Source organism: Miscanthus floridulus, chromosome 18 (genome assembly GCF_019320115.1).
Source record: "Miscanthus floridulus cultivar M001 chromosome 18, ASM1932011v1, whole genome shotgun sequence".
Taxonomy (NCBI): domain Eukaryota; kingdom Viridiplantae; phylum Streptophyta; class Magnoliopsida; order Poales; family Poaceae; genus Miscanthus; species Miscanthus floridulus.
This window is the reverse complement of record NC_089597.1, coordinates 12291253-12312414: the sequence shown is the minus strand read 5'-3', so window position 1 is coordinate 12312414 and position 21162 is coordinate 12291253. Positions and strand designations below refer to the sequence as shown.

Here is a 21162-nt window from a genome sequence, read left to right as displayed (position 1 = left end):
CCCACACGACACCCTGCTGAGACCTAGGACTAGCTCCTTCTCTCCCTTAGCTCGTAACCCCCTACTACGAGCACTTCGGAGCAAGGAATACAAGTTCGATCTCTCAGACTGGACGTAGGGCATCGATTGTCCGAACCAGTATAAATCTTGTGTCTCTTTGCATCACCATCCGGAATCGGGAGCACGCAGAACAAATTCACTAGTCGGCTGAGGACCCCCCGGTCCAAAACACCGACAGTTGGCGCGCCAGGTAGGGGCTGCTGCGTGTCGGTTTCGTCATCCCAGCAGGTTCCGGATGGCAGACCCCATACGACCATTGCGTCTCGGCATCGTGGTTTGGTTCGGGAGCCTAGAGTTCATGTCTCTAGGGCATGAGTACGACATGGTGCTCCTCACTCCTCAAGCCCCACCAACCGACGATGAAGTTACGCCCCGGCAGCCTAGGCGCGGGCGGTGTCCAGGCAGCCACTCTCGCCGCGCTCACCAAGCACGGCACGAACAAGGCCACCCCAACGCTACGCGAGTCCGGGGCGACACGCCACCCCCCGCCGATATCCTACGACCAGCTATTGGCATAGGGTCCCTGGCTGGGGACCTGTCTAGCCTAAGCTTGGACAAAGGAAACTTGCCTGTGGCACGCGGCGATGCCCAGTCATCAAGCTCCGCTCCACCACACCCTGAAGAGCCGACCCCGGCGGGGCAGAATCTGGAGACAGCACCGTCCCCATACCCCTTTGGGTTGAGAAATGCCGCCGCCTCTTACGCCTACGCTTACACTGCCGCTCACGAGCACCCCTCGGAATGCTGCCAGCGCTTCGCTCTTGACCTAAGCACCCACTCCGACTCCTCGGACGAGGACGAGGCATGGCCCGGGGTGGATTTTTCCGGACTCCACAACCCTAGGGCTTTGCGCCAGTTCTTAGCCGCAAGCGACTACTGCTTCGGCTACTCCGACTCCGACGACGAAGGCACCTACGACCCCACTCGCGAATGTTTTCATGTCGGGCTCGGGATGCCGAGAGCGGGCGAAGAGGACGAGGGGGTAGGTAGCCGTTCCCCGCTTCGCCCCGGCGCGGGCGTCGCTACACCTCCACGCGCCGTCCTGCCGGCCGCACGAAATGAGAACGGCGCTCTTGCGCGACCTCAGCGCCCAGACCTAGAATAGCTCCGTGAGCTCTAGGCCAAGGTCGAATAAGACCAACTCCTTCTGCAGCAGCTTTGAGACTCTCTCGAACAGGAACAGCGAGGTTGCAGCGAAGGCGGGGGAGCCCGACAGAGGGCCCTCGACGTGCGTCACCGCATCCATAACGATGAAGGGAGTGAGCAACCCCCGATCTTATATCGCGCTAGCCAGAACGTCGCGGCTGCGGCGATGCTGGTTCACGCAATGCCCGAGCCTTCTACCGCGGAGGGGTGGTGGGTCCGCGGCGAGCTCCGAGATCTCCTAGAGACCGCCGCGATTCAGCAAGCCGAGAGTTCCGCCTCCCGACGGCACGGGGGCGTCTCGAACCTGCCCGCGGCACCACCTCGGCAGGACAGGGAAGCCTCGGCTCGTCCCGAACCTGCTCGAGCACCGATAGCTCATAGGGTCCCCGTGCTTCTTGACCGCCTCGACAATCGACACGAGGGGCAGGGAGACCATGAGGTGGTCGGCCGACGACGACGCCACGACGGTGAGGGGCCCGCCCGAGGCTACCATGTGCACCGAGGGGGCCACTACGACAGCGAGGAAGACCGTAGCCCTTCTCCTGATCCACCTGGTCCTCGAGTCTTTAGCAGAGCTATCCGTGTCGCCCAGTTCCCGGCCCGTTTTCGGCAACCAGCCAACCTCGTGAAATACAGCGATGAGACCAACCCCGAACTCTGGCTTGCCGACTACCGCCTGGCCTGCCAGCTAGGTGGCACGGATGATGACCTGCTCATCATCCGTAACCTCCCCTTGCCCTTGTTAGACTCGGCGCGAGCCTGGCTTGAGCACCTCCCTCCCTCACAAATCCACGACTGGCGCGACTTGGTTAGGGTCTTCGTTGGGAATTTCCAGGGCATGTACATACGTCCCGGAAACTCCTAGGACCTTAAGAGTTGCCGCCAGAAACCAGGCGAGTCTCTCCGAGATTTCATCCGGCGCTTCTCCAAGCAGTGCACCGAGCTGCCCAGCGTCGGTGACTCGGAGATCGTCCAGGCTTTCCTCTCCGGCACCACCTGCTGAGACCTAGTGCGGGAGCTAGGTCAGAACATGCCACGCACCGCTGCCGCGCTCCTCGACATCGCCACCAACTTCGCCTTGGGCGAGGAGGCCGTCGGTGCCATCTTCCCCGACAGCGACGCCAAGGGAAAACGGAGGGACGAGGCCCCCGACGCCTCGGCCTCCCACCTCCCCAAGAGAAAGAAAAAGGGGCGCCTAGGGAAGTAGGAGGTCATGGAGGCTGATTTGGTCGGGGCCGTAGAACGCAAGAATCCCCGAGGCCCCAAAGGCCCTAGGCCTTTCGACGACATGCTCAAGAAACCATGCCCTTATCACGAAGGCCCGGTCAAGCACGCCCTCGAGGATTGCTCCATGCTGCGATGTTACTATGCTAGGCTCGGGCTCCCCGATGACGACGCCAAGCAGAAGGGTGCCGGCGACCGGAACGAGGACAAGGACGACGGGTTCCCCGAGGTACGCAACGCCTTCATGATCTTCGGCGGGCCCTCGGCGTGCCTTACGGCGCGGTAGCGCAAGAGGGAACGCTGAGAAGTCTTCTCGGTCAAGGTAGCCACCCCCAGTACCTTGACTGGTCTCGAGAGGCGATCACCTTCGATCGAGATGATCACCCTGACCATGTTCCGAATCCCGGGCAGTACCCACTGGTTGTCGACCCGATCATCGACAACACCCGACTCTCCAAGGTGTTGATGGACGGAGGCAGCAGCCTCAACATCCTCTACGCCAACACCCTGGAGCTCTTGGAAATCGACCGGTCGAGGCTCCGAGGCGATGTCGCACCCTTCCACGGCATTGTGCCAGGGAAGCGCACGCGACCCCTCGGGCGCATCGACCTTCCTGTCTGCTTCGGCACCCCCTCCAACTACCGCAAGGAGGTCCTCACCTTCGAGGTAGTCGGGTTCGGGGGAGCCTACCACGCCATTCTAGGGCGGCCGTGCTACGCCAAGTTCATGGCAGTACCCAACTATACCTACCTCAAGCTCAAGATGCCAGGCCCTAGCGGTGTCATCACGATTAAGTCCACGTATGAACATGCATACGACTGTGACGTTGAATGCGTTGAGTACGCCGAGGCTCTTGTAGAGGCCGAGACCCTCATCGCCCACCTCGACCAACTCAGTGGCGAGGTGCCTGACTCCAAGCGACGCGCAGGGGCGTTCGAGCCCGCTGAAACCATCAAACTCATCCCGGTCGACCCCGCTTGCCCCGACGACCGAGCGCTGAGGGTCAGCGTCACCCTCAACATCAAATAGGAAGCCGTGCTTGTCGACTTTCTCCGTGCGAATGCCGACATATTCGCATGGAGTCCCTCGGACATGCCGGGCATACCAAGGGAGGTCGTCGAGCACGCCCTAGACATCCGGGCTGGATCTAGACCGGTGAGGCAACACCTGCGCCGCTTCGACGAGGAAAAGCGTAGGGCCATTGGTGAGGAGATACAGAAACTCTTGGCGGCCGGGTTCATCAAAGAAGTATCCCACCCAGAGTGGTTGGCTAACCCCGTGTTAGTCAAGAAGAAAAATGGGAAATGGAGGATGTGCGTAGACTACACTGGTTTGAACAAAGCCTGTCCAAAGGTCCCTTTCCCATTACCTCGAATCAATCAAATCGTTGATTCCACCGCAGGGTGCGAGACCTTGTCTTTCCTCGATGCGTATTCTGGTTACCATCAGATCAAGATGAAAGAGTCCGACCAGCTCGCGACTTCTTTCATCACACCCTTCGGCATGTACTACTACGTGACGATGCCCTTCGGCCTCAGAAACGCAGGTGCCACGTACCAACGATGCATGACCCAGGTCTTTGGCGACAACATTAGGCGGACCGTCGAGGCCTACGTAGATGACATCGTGGTCAAGACCAGAAAAGCCGAGGGTCTCGTCGACGACTTAAGAATAACCTTCAAATGCCTTAGAGAGAAGGGCATCAAGCTTAATCCCGAGAAGTGTGTGTTCGGGGTCCACCGAGGCATGCTCTTGGGATTCATAGTCTCGCAACGCGGCATTGAAGCCAACCCAGAGAAGGTCTCGGCCATAACCAGCATGGGACCAATCAGAGACCTCAAGGGAGTGCAGAGGGTCATGGGATGCCTTGCGGCCCTGAGCCGCTTCATCTCACGCCTCGGCGAAAAAGGGTTGCCTCTGTACCGACTCTTGAGAAAGTCCGAGCGTTTTTCTTGGACCCCCGAGGCCGAGGAAGCCCTCGACAGACTCAAGAGGCTGCTCACCAATCCTCCCGTCCTGATACCCCCGGCCATGGACGAGGCCCTCTTACTCTACGTCGCTGCAACGACCCAAGTGGTCAGCGCTGCCGTAGTGGTAGAGAGGCAGGAAGGAGGGCATACTCTGCCCACCCAACGACCCGTTTATTTCATCAGCGAGGTGCTCTCCGAGACCAAAGCACGCTACCCCCACATCCAGAAGCTGGTCTACGCCATGGTCCTGGCCCGGCGCAAACTACGCCACTACTTCGAGTCACACCCAGTGACTGTGGTATCATCCTTCCCCCTGGGCGAGATAGTTCATAACCGAGAGGCCTCGGGCAGGATAGCCAAGTGGGCTGTCGAGCTTATGGGGGAAACCTTGACCTTTGCGCCTCGAAAAGCGATCAAGTCTCAGGTCTTGGCCGATTTCATGGCTGAATGGACAGATACCTAACTGCCACCCGCTCAAATTCAGACGGAGTGCTGGACCCTGTACTTCGACGGATCCCTGATGAAGACCAGGGCAGGCGTGGGCCTGCTTTTCATTTCGCCCCTCGGAGTACACATGTGCTACATGGTGCGGCTCCACTTCACTGCCTCCAACAACGTGGCCGAATACGAGGCCCTCATCAGTGGCTTGCAAGTCGCCATCGAGCTTGGGGCACGGTGCCTCGACGTCCGAGGCGACTCGCGGCTCGTCATAGATCAAGTGATGAAGGAGTCAAACTACCTCGACCCCAAAATGGAGGCTTACTGCAAGATGGTACGACGCCTAGAAGACAAGTTCGACGGTCTCGAACTAAATCACGTTGCGCGGAAGTACAATGAGGCCGTCGACGAGCTGGCAAAGATGGCCTCGGCACGAGCCCCGGTCCCCCCGAACGTCTTCGCCAGAGACCTCCACAAACCTTCCATCGGCTGCATCTCGACAACAGAGGAGGGCCCACCTGTGGAACCCATGGCAAAGCCCGACGCCCCCTCTGCTGCCAAAACCCCCTCGACCGAGCCCGAGGTCATGGAAGTCAACACTGAGCCTCCACAGACTGATCAGGACGTGGATTGGCGAGTCCCGTTCCTCGATTGGCTTGATCGGGGGGAGCTTCCTGATGACAGAACCGAAGCGCGATGGCTCGCACGCCGAGCCAAGACCTATGCCCTCTACAATGGCGAATTGTACAGGCAAAGTCCCTCAGGTGTCCTCCAACGTTGTATCAGTTCCGAAGCAGGCCAGGCCCTGCTTTGGGACTTACACGTAGGCGCCTGCGGGCACCATGCGGCGCCTCGAACGCTCGTGGGGAACGCTTTCCGCCAAGGGTTCTACTGGCCAACGGCGGTTGCTGACGCTACCAAGCTGGTATGCTCCTGCGAAGGATGCCAGTACTATGCCCGACAAACACATCTCCCGGCCCTGGCCCATCAAACCATCCCCATCACATGGCCATTCGCCGTGTGGGGTCTCGACATGGTCGGGCCTCTACAAAGGGCCCCCGGATGCTTCACCCATCTATTGGTATCAATCGACAAGTTCTCCAAATGGATCGAGGCTCGTCCGATCAATCGAATCAAATCCGAGCAGGCGGTGCTGTTCTTCACTGACATCATCCACAGGTTTGGGGTCCCCAACACCATCATCACCGACAACGGGACGCAGTTCACCGGCAAAAGGTTCCTGACGTTTTGCGACGACCACCACATCCGTGTGGCCTGGTTGGCTGTAGGACACCCAAGGACCAACGGCCAAGTAGAGCGTGCCAACGGCATGATCCTACAAGGCCTCAAGCCAAGGATTCACAACCGATTGAAAAAGTTTGGCAAAAAATGGCTCGCCGAGCTCCCGTCGGTCAACTGGAGCCTGAGGAACACCCCAAGCCGAGCCACGGGATTCACGCCTTTCTTCCTAGTCTATGGGGCCGAGGCCATCCTCCCCACCGACTTGGAATATGGTTCCCCGAGGCTGCAAGCCTATAACGAACAAAGTAACCGCACCACCCAAGAGGATGCCCTTGATCAACTGGAGGAAGCCCGAGACATCGCGTTACTACACTCGGCCAAATACCAGCAGAGCCTGCGGCGCTATCAGGCCTAACACGTCCGAGGCCGAGACTTGAAGGTAGGCGACCTGGTGTTAAGGCTAGCACAGAGCAACAAGGGTCGCCACAAGCTGACCCCGCCATGGGAAGGACCGTACATCATCGCCCAGGTACTGAAGCCCGGGACCTACAAGCTGGCCAACGAGAAGGGCAAAGTCTTCACCAACGCTTGGAACATAGAACAGCTACGTCGCTTTTATCCCTAAATTTCCAAGCATTGTATATGTCGTTTCCTGAAATACAATTAAAAAGCATTCTTTAGTTGGTCTTATTTTTCGAGAAACCCCCCGAGCCCATCGTAGGTCTTGGCAGTGCAATAAACACGACAAGGGAGACTCGGCTCTGCCTCGGTAGAACCAAGCCTCCCTCGGGGGCTAGATGGGGGACTCCCCCTAGGTCCCACGCACCATTCTTTAGTTGTTTTTCGCAAAAATTCCTACGCCAAGACTCTAGCAGGCTCTGACGAATCATTTGTAAAGACTCCTCGGACCAAGGTCTATTTCCTAAGCAAGAGGCCGGTAGAGTCGCGAGACGGCCTACGCCCCCGGGCTAGGGCACTCCCTCACTACCTCTCGCTCAAGGGACGGCTTAGGCCCCAGAGGGGTGTTTTGCAAACGAAATCTGATCAGAAGCAACAGAGGACAAAGGCTCGGAAGCATGAGAAAAACAACTAAGAAACACAAATACTTCAGAAACAGGGGCCTCGACGGCCACAAACGTTATGATACAAAAATAACCCCTGTTCTATCTTTACATAGCCCCCGGGGCCCAGATTAAGGCTCGGGGCCTTCAGCACCGGCGGATGGTAAGGGAGGAACCACCTCCTCCTCGAAGAGCGTCGCCAGCGCCGTGCCAGGGCCTTCCGCCGCCTCCATCAGCTTCGTGACCGCCGCGTTGGCCTCCTCGTCATCATCAGGCAGAACATAGCCGTCACTGATGGCCGAGAGGTCGACGCCAAGGTAGTGAGAGGAGATGACGGCCATCGCCCGCTTGGCACCCGTGTGCAGCGCCCCTCGGAGTCGCTCGCGCATCTGGCTGCTCAGCGCAATCAAGCGACTCCCAAGGGAGCTGCCTGACTGAACCCCCTCGACCTCCAAGGCCTCGCAGGTGGAAAGGGCGGCACGTTTTAGCGCCTCGTGCTCCTCGATCTCGGTGTCGAGCACTGTCTGCACCGCGCTGGAAGCCTTGGCGGCCCGAGCGAACTCCGCCTCTGACTCTGCGCCATGGAAAATGGTATGAGGTCGAGCCAGAGAAAAAACAACCCAAGTTAGGGACGGAAGCCCACGGAACTCACCCTTGGCCTTCTGCTCCCAGCGTCGGGTCTCGGCCTGACAGGCCTCGGCCGCCCTGGAAGCTTCACTCCCCAGCTCTGCGTCATACAAAGAAGTTAGGGAGCGAACATAGGGAGAAGGAAACGCAACAAGGGGACTGGAACTCACCCTCGACTGTCCCCCTCAAAACCACAGCCTCGATTTGCGAGGCCTCAACCGAAGCAAGGGCCTCGTTCAAAGCGCCTTTGGTCAGCCGGTGCGCACTCTCCTCTGCCCCCAGCTGCCTAGCGAGGGCCTTGCCTGAGGCCATCGCTTCTTTAGCCCGGGATCTGAAGGCATCCTGATCGCTGATGGCGCGGGTAAGCTCCTCCTCCAGCTCCTTGATCCGCGCCGCCATGGGGGCGAGCCGTGTCTGGGCTGTGGCCGCCTTGACCTTCGCGTCGGCACAGCGAAGGCGGAGGTCCTCCACCTCCGTGCTTCGTGCCGACAGAAGCTCGTTGGCATCGGAAAGAAGGCCCCTCTGCCGCTGAAGCTGGTCCCAGATTCCCCTCTCCCGCCGGAGAAAGACCGACTTCCCGAGGGACCGGGTCTCGAGCTCCTGAGGAGGCAGAACAAAGGTCGTCGATTGCGACAAAAACCGAGAAAGGAACAACGTCACGAGAGAAAGGAAAACACGAACCTGGGCGACTCCGGGCAGTTCGTCGGCCACCACGGACAACGCCGTCCGTAGCGACCGCTCCGCCAGCTCGTGGTATTGCTCGAAGGTGCTCCAACGCCTGCCCTCGGCCGTGTCCTCGAGGGTGAACAAAGGCTCCCCCTCAGGGTCGTCCCGGCTCCGCCACAGCACCCTCAGGTGATCCCACCCACGGGGCTCGGGTCACACCCGCACGAGGGCCAAGTTTCCCTCGTCCAAGAGCGGCGCCGGCTACTCCACGGCATCGGTCTCCTCGGCGTCGGCCACCTCCCGCGCCCGGGAAGTATCGTCGGAGGAGATCGGATAGACCTCCGTCTCCCGGGCGCTCTCCCGCAACAACGGCGGGCCCTGAACCAAGGGCACGGCCGAGGCCTCCGCCGCCTGCATCTCCGCCTCCTACACAGACAGCCTCACCGCCATCATGACAGCCGTGGTGACCTCAGGGGCTCCGGCCTCTGCAATCACGGCCTCGGCGGTCTCGGGGGCTCCGGTCTCCGCCATTGTGGCCTCGGCAGACGCAGAAACACCGACCACGGCCACTGCGGTCTCGGCGGTCATGGGTGCCGGGGCCTCCATCGCCTCAGCCTCGGAAGCCCCGGGAGCCTCGGCAACAAAGGGCACGATGGCCCCATCCGACCGTGTAGGGGCCGCCTCGACAACCCCTCCTTGGGCGGCCGGTTCCTTTGGGTCGACCCTCGCCGACGCCGCGCCACGTTGGATGGCGGCTTGTGCCTCCGCCACCCAGTGGGCGGAGGAGCCGGGGCTCGCCTTAAGCGCCTTGAGGGGCGCCAAGGGGAGGTCGTCCGCAGGCCGCTTCCGACTAAAGAAAATTAACCTACAGGGTCAGCGCGAGACCAAAAAAGCGAACGGAAGACACTACGACCCTGCCAAAAATACACTTTCTTAGAACGGGGCGGCCCCCGCTTCGCCACAGCAAACCTCATCCGCAACGGCGGAGGCGGCGGCAGTGGCGTCGCATCCATATCCATCGGCGCCGGTCGGTCATCAGCGGACCCCGGCACCCCTTCGGTCCTCTGCAGGGGCGGTGGCATTGCCTCCACCGCCACCTGCTCCGCCACGGCCGCCGAGCCTACCGGGCTGACGGCGCGTTTGCCTAACGCCCGCGCCTCGGGCGTATCGGCCTCGGCCCCGGAGCAAGCAACCGCCGGCCCCGGGACCGCTTCTCCTCCCCTTCCCGGGGGTGCCGGGCTGCTTGCCAACGCCCCGGGCGCCACCTCCACGACATCAGGAAGGTGGTCCAGGGGACCTCGCCCTCCCTCGCCCTTGTCGTTCCCATCCGAGGCCTCCGTCGACAACGACGTCGACGGGGATTCCTCCAACGGGAGACCCTCCTTCCGTTGCTGACGGCGGCGCTTATCCAATGCCTCGCGCGCAAGGATGTGCTTCGTGCGCTTCGCTGCCTTAGCATCCTTTTCGCTTCTTCTGCACGTCGGCGTAAGCGCGGTTGGTCACCCGCCGCCCATCGTCCTCGGGAACGGGCGGCAGAGAGGAGCGCACGTCCCTCATCCCCTAAAGGAACGACAAACGCGCGTAAGGAAACAAGGGATAAGGAAAGATTGAGGAGGCTCAGAGGCTACAGCGGCACTTGACTTACCAGCGAAAGGAACCCCCGAGACGGTCGCATCGCGAAGGGGGTTAGGTTGCCGCCCCTCAACTTCGCATCTACCGTCTCCCCCACCCAACGGAGAATTTCCTCATCGGAGAGGGCGGAGGAAGACATCCGGGTGCCTTCCACGGGCTCACCCGGCCTCATCTCGAACAGCCGCCGCCGCCGAGCCATCAGCGGCAGCACCCTCCGGCGGTGGAAGGCGGCCACGACCACAGCGACGGTGAGGCCATGGCCCCGCAGCCTCGCCAGCCCCTCCAGGAGCGGCTCCAGCTTGGGCTGGTCGACCTTCGGGACACCCCACTTCCATTTCTCCGGGCAACTCTCCACAATCCGCCCAGTATAAGGGGGAAGTCCTCCATCGTCGTTGCGGAGGTAAAACCAACTCGTATACCACCGGCGGTTGGAGGACGCGAGTTGGGCCGGGATGTAGAGGTGCAGGCAGTCCTGACGCACCTGGAGAGTGCAGCCTCTGGCCCTCGATGCCTTCCTCTTACCCGACGTTCCCGTCGGCTTGGTAGTATGCCCCGCCCAGAACAGGTGGAGCCACAAATCCCAATGAGGAGCGATCCCCAAATACCCCTCGCAGACGGCAACGAAGATAGCCGCCTGAGCGATGGAGTTGGGATTAAAATTGTGGAGCTCCACGCCGTAGTAGTGCGGGAGCACCTGCATGAACCGGTCCGCCGGGACACCGAGGCTGCGCTCGTGGAAGGAGACGAAGCTCACGACGTAGCCGTCGCGGGGCCTTGACTCCACCTCGCCGTACGGAGCAATCCACTCTGGCCTACTAGGGTCTGTCACCGGGCGGAGGAGTCCACCGTCGACAAGCGACTGAAGCATCTCCTCGGTAACGTCCGACGGATCCCAAGGGTCTGCCTCGACAACGACGACATTGCTGGCCATGGGTGTGATGGAGGAATCGGGTGTGGCGGTGAGTTTTTTCTCTCTCCCTCCTACGCTCTCGCTTTTTCCTCGCTTTCTCCCGAGGCTCGTTCCTCTCTCCTCTTCTTCCCGGCACCCGCTGCTCCGGCGACGGCTCGACGGAGGCGGTGCTAATACGGGCAAGGTAAGACGAGGAGGGGCGAGATTCCTTGGGTATTTATGCAGGGAGGAGGCGAAACAAACGGGCAATGAAATCGGGGAGATTTTCCCCCGTCCGGCGCGGTTAACCACGAGCCGATTTCGGCGGCCCACGCGCCCACGTCTCCCGCATTAAATGCGAGGACAGTTACGTCCCGTCCATCACGTCACGCTCGGCCACTACGGCAGCAGGCGTCGTTTCGCCTCCCCATGAAACCGCCTCAAAAGGCGCACCACCCATTGCCGAGCCAATAGGGAAGATATTCCCCGCGGCCTGTTCCTTTCATAGGAAGGAACCGGGCTCTGAGCCTATTACGATCCAGGGGTTCGAAGGCTGGACCCCAAAGGGTTTCGACAGCCGCCCCAGGATAACAGAGTCAGGGGCAACTGCGGGCGAGCCTATACGGGGCCGAGGCCCAAGCAAGCGAAACGCTTGGGACGCCCAAAGTCGTGTCCGAGACCGGCAGGAAAGTATCCGAATGGGATCCCACCGTAGGGAGGCACCGAGCCACCGAGGCCTAACGAACGGCCTCGGCACCCACTAGAGAAATCCTCTGGTACTCTTGGAGTGTGTCTCTGGACCGCTAGCCGTCCCCTAACGAACGGGGTTCGGGCCTCCACTCGGACTACCCGATAACAGCTCACCGGAAGTGCCACCGCTCGTGCCCATCGAGGGTAGCGAGGCACATTCCACCCCTCCTTCCAAGCGAAAAGGAAGCGCGAGGGTCACATAAAAAGTCAGGGGAACCCCCGACGGCCTTCTCGCCCTATGTGGAGGCTAGGGGGCTCCTCCTGCAAATATGCCGAGACCCCACGACCCGGGCTCGCGCCCAAAAGGGCCTCGGCAAACAAACCCTCGCGCGAGGGGCGTATAAAAAGTCAGGAGAACTCCCGACGGCCCTCTCACGCAGAGGCTAGGGGCTCTTCCTGCAACCTTGCCGAGACCAGAATGGGCTCGGCAAACTAACCCTCCGTCCGAATGAAAAGGACATGTGAAGATCAGATGAAAGGGCCAGAACACCCAAGACAAAGACAAACAGTCCAAAACCGCGCTAGAGGTTTCGCTACAAACACGATAAAGGGCACCGAGCCCGTTACGGTCCAGGGGTTCGAAGGCTGGGCCTCCAAAAGGTTTCGACAGCCACCCCAGGGCAACAGAGTCAGGGACGACATCAGGGCGAGCCTACGAATGGCCCAGGCCCAAGCGAACGGTCGCTCGGGGCATCCTAAGTCGTGTCCGAGACCGGCGGGGAAGTATCCGAATGGGATCCCACCGTAGGGAGGCACCGAGCCACCGAGGCCCGCGAACGGCCTCGGCACCCACTAGAGAAACCCCTTGGTACTCTTGGAGTGCGTCTCTGGACCACTAGCCGTCCCCCGGCGAATGGGGCTCGGGCCTCCACTCGGACTACCCGCTAACAGCTCACCGGAAGTGTCCGCGCTCGTGTCCATCGAGGGTAGCCTGGCACATTCCACCCCTCCTTCCGAGCGAAAGGAAACGTGAGGATCATACCCAAAGTCAGGGGACCCCTGACAAACCTCTCGCTCCATGCGGAGGCTAGAGGGCTTTTTCCTGCAGCCTTGCCGAGACCCCCGCAACCCGAACTTGCGCTTGGGGGCTCGGCAAATGCACAAGAACCACTCGTTCAGGCGCAAAAATGAAGAAAGCCCCTGGAGGAGTAACTCCACTCCTCCAGGGGCTTGGGGGCTACACCCAGCGGGTGCGCTCGCGCGCACCCACCGGAACCTCAAAAAACAAACCCCAATACCTACAGGGCAGGTATAAAACAAGCCTCGGCAAGCCCTCAGGGGAGTGCACGCACTCCCCCCGAGGCTCGGGGGCTACTGTCGGGTACCTTAGATTGGGGTACCCTAAGCAAACATCGAAAAGGTTGCTAAAGTCCCATCTAAAAATAAAATAAAATAAAAACTAGAAGGTAAGTCGTGGGTCCCTCACCCGCCTCGACCGAGCCCACTGGGTCCTCCACCTCCTCGCCTCGAGCCTCGAGCAGGAGGTCTCAGCATCCTCACGCAAACTCCGCTTAGTGCGAGGCTCCCCAGGGAAGGCCTCGGCAGGAAACGCCGTCTCCGCCTCGCCCGAGGCTCTCCACAGAAGGCCTCGGTAGGAGGTGTATTCTCCGTATCGCGCGAGGCCTCTCGCGCGAGGCCTCGGTAAGGAGCCTGATCTCTGTCTCACGCGAGGCCTCATTCTCCGTGTCGCTCGAGGCCGGCTCGTCCGCAGCCCGGCACCCCCCGCCTCGGTCAACCTCCCGACAGCACGTCATGTCTCATTAATACTCCAACCACTCCCGCAATCTCAGCCGGACGGTGGCTCAACGCCACAGAATGGCCGACGCGACCCGAGGTCGCATCAGCGCCATACCGGCCGGGACAGGGCACGGTGGGGATTACCGGCCACTGTGTCCTGACACTGTGTCCACGATCCGCGCCATACCGACTGGGACAAGGTACGACGGGGATTACCGGCCACTGTGTCCTAACGCTGTACCCACGATCAGCCGCCCGCTCGAGGCCTCGGCACTGTACACCAGGGCCTCGGCGATCTTGGGGTTCGTGCCTGCCGAGACCTCCCCACCGCAGTGCAAGCCTCGGCACCAACTAAAGTCCTGGTCTCGCGCACAGCCCATCCCATCAGCACCCTACCGGCCGGGACAGGGCACGGCGGGGATTACCGGCCACTGTGTCCTAACACTGTGTTCACGATCCGCGCCATACCGGCTGGGACAGGGTACGACGGGGATTACCGGCCACTGTGTCCAAATGCTGTACCCCCGATCAGCCGCCCGCTCAAGGCCTCGGCACTGTACACCAGGGCCTCGGCGATCTTGGGGTTTGTGCCGGCCGAGACCTCCCCATCGCAGTACAAGCCTCGGCACCAACTAAGTCCCGGTTTCGCGCACAGTCCGTCCACAGTGGCTTGCACGTTCGCCGACGCGTCCACTTCGAGGCATTCCCGGGGCTCCCACAACGCACAGGATCTGATGGGACGACCACGCCGCCCCAGTACTCCAAGGACGGACCGCTCCTACGACCACGTCGCCACAGGAACAGGCCACAGGGCTCGGACGTGCCACCCCTACTGGCACGACGCCGCATAGTAATACATGTATGGTCCTTGTCCTCCCTTCAGCTATAAAAGGAGAGGACTTGGGCCACTTAGAGAGGGGGGGGAACAAACTCGCACATATTCCAGCCGCTTGAGAGCAACGTCTCAGACGGCCCACACGACACCCTGCTGAGATCTGGGACTAGCTCCTTCTCTCCCTTAGCTCGTAACCCCCTACTACGAGCACTTCGGTGCAAGGAATACAAGTTCGATCTCTCAGACTGGACGTAGGGCATCGATTGTCCGAACCAGTATAAATCTTGTGTCTCTTTGCATCACCATCCGGAATCAGGAGCACGCAGAACAAATTCACTAGTCGGCTGAGGACCCCCCGGTCTGAAACACCGACACTCACCACCATAGAACCGCCCGGTTCGAATCTCAAGCACACGCTTGAACACTTAGCTCATAGCATAGTTCTTGTCGCTCTCGGCCCTTCCGACCGGAACCGACCGGATCTCTCGTACACTCCATCTTTCTCCTTCTCGTTTGTAACCCCACTACAGACTTCAAGCACCTAGGCTCAGGAATAAAGTCACCGATCGACTCAAACTGGACGTAGGGCACGTTGCCTGAACCAGTATAAACCATGTGTCATTGAGTGCTAGGCCACATCCGATCACAACGTACGGCAAAACTACAAATATTCACTAGTTGATCACTTTCTGTACCGACAGGTATGTTGCGAGTGTTTTTTATGGATGTTGCAAAAGTAGGTCGGGGTGTTGTATATGTTGTAATGGCTATACACCTATGTTTTAAGCGTCTGTTCCAAATATTTCATTTGTTTTTTCAGACGTATGTTACAAGTGTGTTTATTTAAATATTGTATATGTTTCATAAATGTGTTGAAAGTGTTTTATCTAGATGTTGCATATGTTTTACAATGGCTTTTCAAGTGTTTTCATGTGTTTTTGCAAGTGTTTCAGACGCATGTTTCATGTGTTTATCTATCTTTAGACGCATATTCCAAATGTTTTATCTCTATGTTTCAAAAGTTGATTGGGTGTTGCATATATTGCAATTGCGTCGGTGGCTGGCGAACAATGGCCTGCCGCTAGGCTTCGGCTCCTACCTCGCACCTTTCTCATGCGACGCGCCTTGCCCTCTCCTCTCCTCCCCTCCCTTCCCTCCATCTCGCCGTGGCAGTTCAAGCTCAGTGGGGAAACGGAGGGGGCGCGGGTGGCCTTTGCGTGTGGGCAGGCGGCGTGGGTGGGGCGAGCTGTCCGGGCAACGCGGAGTCCAAGCAGTCAGGGCGCACGACATGGAGCAAAAGCGAGAAACGAAGAGCAGCTGCGGACGTATGTCCGAACCTCCGGGCGCTAGTACTACCGAGTACCTTTGCTTATGCTGATTTGTATGAGAGGAAAATACTGTGAAAAGTAGTTGAAGCGAACAGGTGAACGATATGGACCAAACCGGAGAGAGAGAGAATATAATCGGTTTTGATTAGCTGTTGGCACAGACTTATTATGATATAAGGATAATTATACTAGTCCTTTTACTAGCACAGGAGAAGATCTTTTCCGGGGAAAAAAAGGAAAAGAACCCGTAACAACACCTTTTTTTCTACTAAGAATCGCACCCATCGCTTGCTAGATTTTACTCGTAAGATCCAGTGTGTCCTCGTGATTCTTCGTGAAGTCTTGTAGCCTGTTTGGCAGGCCGTAAATGATCGTGGATTATTTACTACTGGTTGGTTTGGTGTGAGAGAAAAATACTGTTCTGGTTAGAAATTTACAATCGTTTACGATCAAGCGAACAGACTGTTGGTTCTGGTTGTCAGTGAGCGAGTGAAGACAGCACAGTGTGAGGGGTCTTGTGACGGCAGTTGACAGCCTGACAGGTAGCCCAGCCGTCCAAAAGCCAGCCGCTGTCGCCATCTCCACGTGCCAGTGCCACCCCGCTCGTTGTTCAGCCTGTTCGCTTGTTGGTTTCAACCAGCCCAAATCAGCCAGCTAACGGTGCTTTCTTCTCACAACAAATCAGCACCAGCCAGCCCAAATCAGTCCAGAAACCAATCAGCGAACAGGCGGGGTTGTCGTCCCCCACCTTCCTCTGGAAAACCCCGCCTTCCTCTGTCGTTGCCATGGCGGGCCCCGCTCGCAACCCCCAAGTCTCCCCTACCCGCAACGTTGCTTAACGTCGTCTGCTAAGCAATGACCCCACCCTCACGCTGATGCCAACGCGGCTTCCCCGCCGCCTCTCCACCGTCTCGCTCGCACCCATGTCCCAGCCACTCTCCAGCTCACCTCCATCTCCCACCACGCGCCCGCCCGCCCGCCCGCTTCAAAATTCTCCCTCCGGCTCCGCTCCAGGCCTCCACCAAATCCTATATAAGCCCGTGTTTAGTTTCCAACATTTCCCAAAAATTACTGTAGCCATGAAGTTCCACAAAAAGTGTGCACTGCAACTTTTCATGGGGCATTTAGTTAGCAAAATCCGAAATATAACTATACATCATTTAATGGACTGCATGCAGCTTATTAATGGCATGCATGGTCCTGACATTGCATGCAAGTCATTGTACACCCAGCCATCATGAACCAACCATTCTCATGCATGACATTGCATCCGTCCTGGCGCCTCATCTCATCAGCACAGCAAACAACACGTATGTTCAGGAAACCAATAATTATTGTGAAACAAATCAAATGCCCATTGTACACACAACAATGGTTCTCGGACAAAAAAATTGCAGTTACACAGTCGCCTCAAACAGACGACCAAATCATGTTCGATTAGCCAAACCGATTGCGATGGACTCCCGAAATGCATTCATCAGCCCAGAATCAAAACCGCTTGGAGGAATAGTTTCTGGTTGATCGGCATAGGCTTCTGCCGGCACATAGTTTTCATCCCGGTCACACTGAGCAAAGTGCCTATCCCCTATGCCACTCATCCTTATGAAGTTATGCAGGGCACAACATGCAACAATGATTTGACTTTGTATATGGGGGGCATAACTAGAGACTTCTTTCATCATCCGCCACTTCATTTTCAACACTCCAAATGACCTTTCTATGACATTCCTAAGTGAAGAATGTGCATAATTGAAGATCTCAGTTTTACCTTGGGGTTCTGGTGCCTCTCGGTACTCCTGCAGGTGGTACTTTGTTCCCTTGTACGGTGCAAGATAACCTGGTCGGTTAGCGTACCCCGAGTCCACAAGGTAATATTTGCCTACACCATCCAAACAATAGTTAGTGTCATGAACTTGAACTAGTATGCACAAAAGTAGAACCAACTAATTGTATACCTGTTGGTGGATGTGGAAACACGTTGGTGTATGTTGTTGTCGCATCATTGAAGACCCTCATGTCATGCACTGAACTCGGCCAGCCAGCTAGGACGAATGTAAATCGCATGTCGAAGTCACACACAGCCAAGACATTCTGTGTTGTCATCCCCTTGCGGCACAGGTGCTGCACAAACTTATCACTAGGCACCACACAGGGGACATGAGTCCCATCTATAGCCCCATATACAGTCCTTGAAGTAGGGATAGAACCTAGGATTTCTTAGCCTATCATGCATAGTGCTGAAATTTGGGTCATTAGGCCTAATGTTGTCAGCAGCAAGCTTGACAACAGACTTCAACACCCTGTGAAATATGCTATGAACAGTCCCTAGTGACCTCTCAAACCTGTCCTCTGCTTGCCTAACAGATTGTGGAGCCCCCACCATCCACAGAAACATCCCAAGAGCCTCAACAGATACTGATTTGCTACTAGATTTCAGCCCATATGATTCTACCAAAAGATCATGCAGGCTGCGGAACATATCAGGGCTCATTCTGAACATGTTATAACAGGCCTTCCTATTTCCTAGTTTACTATGTACCCATTCCAAACCATAAAAGGCTGGCTATCTATACTCTGACCTTGACAAGTGCTTGTCAATGTGGTAGGCATAGTGGTACATACCGTACAGGAAAGCATCGTCATCATCATCGGCCTCCATCCAGTCACTGATGAACTCTTCAAAATCATCCTCATAAGAAGCTTGCCTCGATGACATCAGTCCCGTGACTATTGATTGGACATCCTCCTATCAAAATGAAAAACACTTTGAATCAGTTTACAACATCAACTAGGCAACATTAGCATGCATCCCTATTGGAACTGACTGATGCCAGTTACTCAAACTCATGCACTACATACATCAACAGATAACAGCCATATCCAATCATACTAGAATTAAGCAGTTCAAGTGTTCGACATGACAAACTTAGTTCAATGACAAATGACACCCACCACACCTCACATAGTTGAAATGACATAACTTATTAACTACGTAGATAGCTTAAGAAAATAAGGTCTAAGGGAGGACCCCGATATATTGCTTAATCGTCAGCATCCTTCCTTGGGGCGAGGAGCTTATGAAGGAGTTCATCACAGGCTCACTCTGCACGATCTTGAGCACGGCCATCCACTCAGCTAGGGTCTCTTCAGTTGCCCCACACTGTCTGGCCAACTGTAGCACTAGTTCAACCTTCCTCTCCAGCGCCTTGCTCTGGTCCTCAATTTTTTGGTTCCTGTCTTGCCACATGGCTATCATCCTCTCAAGCCTCTGCCTTGAAATATCATTGTGTTCCTTCATGTGACCATCCATGGTCCTGACAGCGGGGCTCTTGGACCTCTTGCTCGGACTGGAGGCAGTTGTGCTGGTGCTGCTTGCCCTCTTAGTGCCGACACTAAGTGGCGTCAGTTGGTCATCGTGCTCATCATTGGAGTCGTCATCTGAACTGTCCACGTCAACGGTGTTGCTTTGTGCAGGACAGAACGAAGTTGAGCCATCAACAGCGTTGCCGGCGAACATCCGGTCCAAATCGTCCAAGTACGGAGGCCAACCGTCCTTGAGCTTCTTCCACTTAGGGTGTCCCTGAAAAACCGGTACAGGTCATTCATGGAATATTAACATTTTAACTTTAAATGATTCAACATAAGTTTGGTTACATACCACCGTACGAGATTCCCACCAACCATCAGTAGCAAGGATGGAGCCATCCTCTCTTCTGCCTAAGCCAGAGGCTTTCCGGAGGTCGTTTATAAAATGCCATAAATGCCTGAGCTGCCGTAACTTACTTTTGAACTGGTCCTTGTCATGAACCAAGGTTGTTGCTGCATAATACCTTGCAATCAGATCTCTCCACCCCGACTTGTTCATCGAGCCGCGGACACAATTGCCACTGTCAATTTGGTGGCACCAGATTTGGCAAAGCTTGCTTATATTGGGCTCAGACCAGTTTCCCCTGTCGTTCCTAGCCTAAACGATTTGATAAAACATGATTTCACACCCATAAACAATCAATGATGGGACGGAAAGAAAATGATTGGAACACAGCAGTATACATGAGCAATGCAAGATAGAAGATGGGTGAGGACAACTACCGGGATGTGACCCACGGGGGTACCATGAATCGGATGCACGATGTCGTCGTCCACGTCTGGGACAGCCCCGCGACGCTGGCGACGGCGTCCCCTTCCTCCAGCAGAGGCGGCTGATGCAGAGGCGCGGCCACGATGGACGTGCGGCACGCGGTCGCCTCCTACAGCTTCTGATGTGGCGCGCCCTCCCGTGCCGTCACCTCCTTCTCCAAAGCCAGCGCTGCGAGGCTGCTGGAAGTTGAGGTTCCGCCGCCGAGGAACACGGACGGGGGGCGGACCCATCTGGCTACCACCAGGGTCGGACCGAAGGTCGGCGTCGTAGCCGTCCATGCCAGCCCATCCCGCGCCGTCATTGAGGTCCAGGGAATCCAGCCCCCAGCGGGGAGGGTTCACGCCGCTGGACCCAGTGTACGGTGGCGGCGGGTCGGTGAAGCCCTCATACAACGACGACCCGAAAAGCGGGTTCGCCCCCGCCAGGAAGTCCCGTGTGCCGTCGTTGCTGCCGGATCCGTCGTCGAAGTTCGTGTTGCCGCCGCCGTTGAAGCCGTCATCATCGTAGCCGTCCATCTACGAAGCCGCGGGCGTGCAGCGACTAGATCCGGGCACGCAACACGTTGATCTACCGGCCGGGCTACTGGATCTAGGCGGGCGCGTGCGCTAGCTGAGACGGCGAGCGGCGGGGCCGCCGATATGAGAGGCGTGCGGGGGAGAGCGGGGCTAGGGTTGAGGAATGGAGGGGTGCTGGCTGCCGACGCAGCGCGGCCGTGCAGCGACTAGATTCGGCCACGCAACGCGTTGATCTACCGGCCGGGCTGCTGGATCTAGGCGGGCGCGTGCGCTAGCTGAGACGGCGAGCGGCGGGGCCGCCGAGATGAGAGGCGTGCGGGGGAGAGCGGGGCTAGGGTTGAGGAATGGAGGGGTGCTGGCTGCCGACACAGTGTGGGACGCGGTTTTGCGGCTGCCGTTGGGCCTCAGGCTGGAAAATGTACACGGGCCACTTTTCACCCCAGTTTAGTTCCAAAATCCGAAATCTGGCGTATTCCCGAACGAACTTCGTTCGCCAACTAAACACGGGCTAAACCAGACCGCACACACGTTCCCACTCCAACTCCATCCATTTTTTCGCCCTGTTCGCTTGTTGGTTTCAGCCAGCCCAAACCAGTCAGCCAACAGTGTTTTCCTCTCACAATAAACCAGCATCAGTCAATCCAAACCAGCCTAAAAACTAACCAGCGAACGAGCCGTTTGCATCGAACCAAAGAACATTCTAGACAGCACTCGATCGAATCGCCGCCCAATCCATGGAGTACGGCGTCGCCAATGACTACGGGTACGGGTACGGGTACGACGACCAGCAGGAGCCGCCGTCGTCCGCGGACGGGGACGAGTACGCGACGGTGCTGTCGGCGCCGCCGAAGCGCCCCGCGGGGCGGACCAAGTTCCGGGAGACGCGTCACCCGGTGTACCGCGG

General features: G+C 57.8%; 1 pseudogene; it reads right to left on the bottom strand.

Annotated features, from left to right (window-relative positions):
• Nucleotides 1-9886: 9886 nt before the first annotated feature.
• On the bottom strand, nucleotides 9887-20258 carry LOC136523300 (uncharacterized; annotated as a pseudogene).
• Nucleotides 20259-21162: the final 904 nt, after the last annotated feature.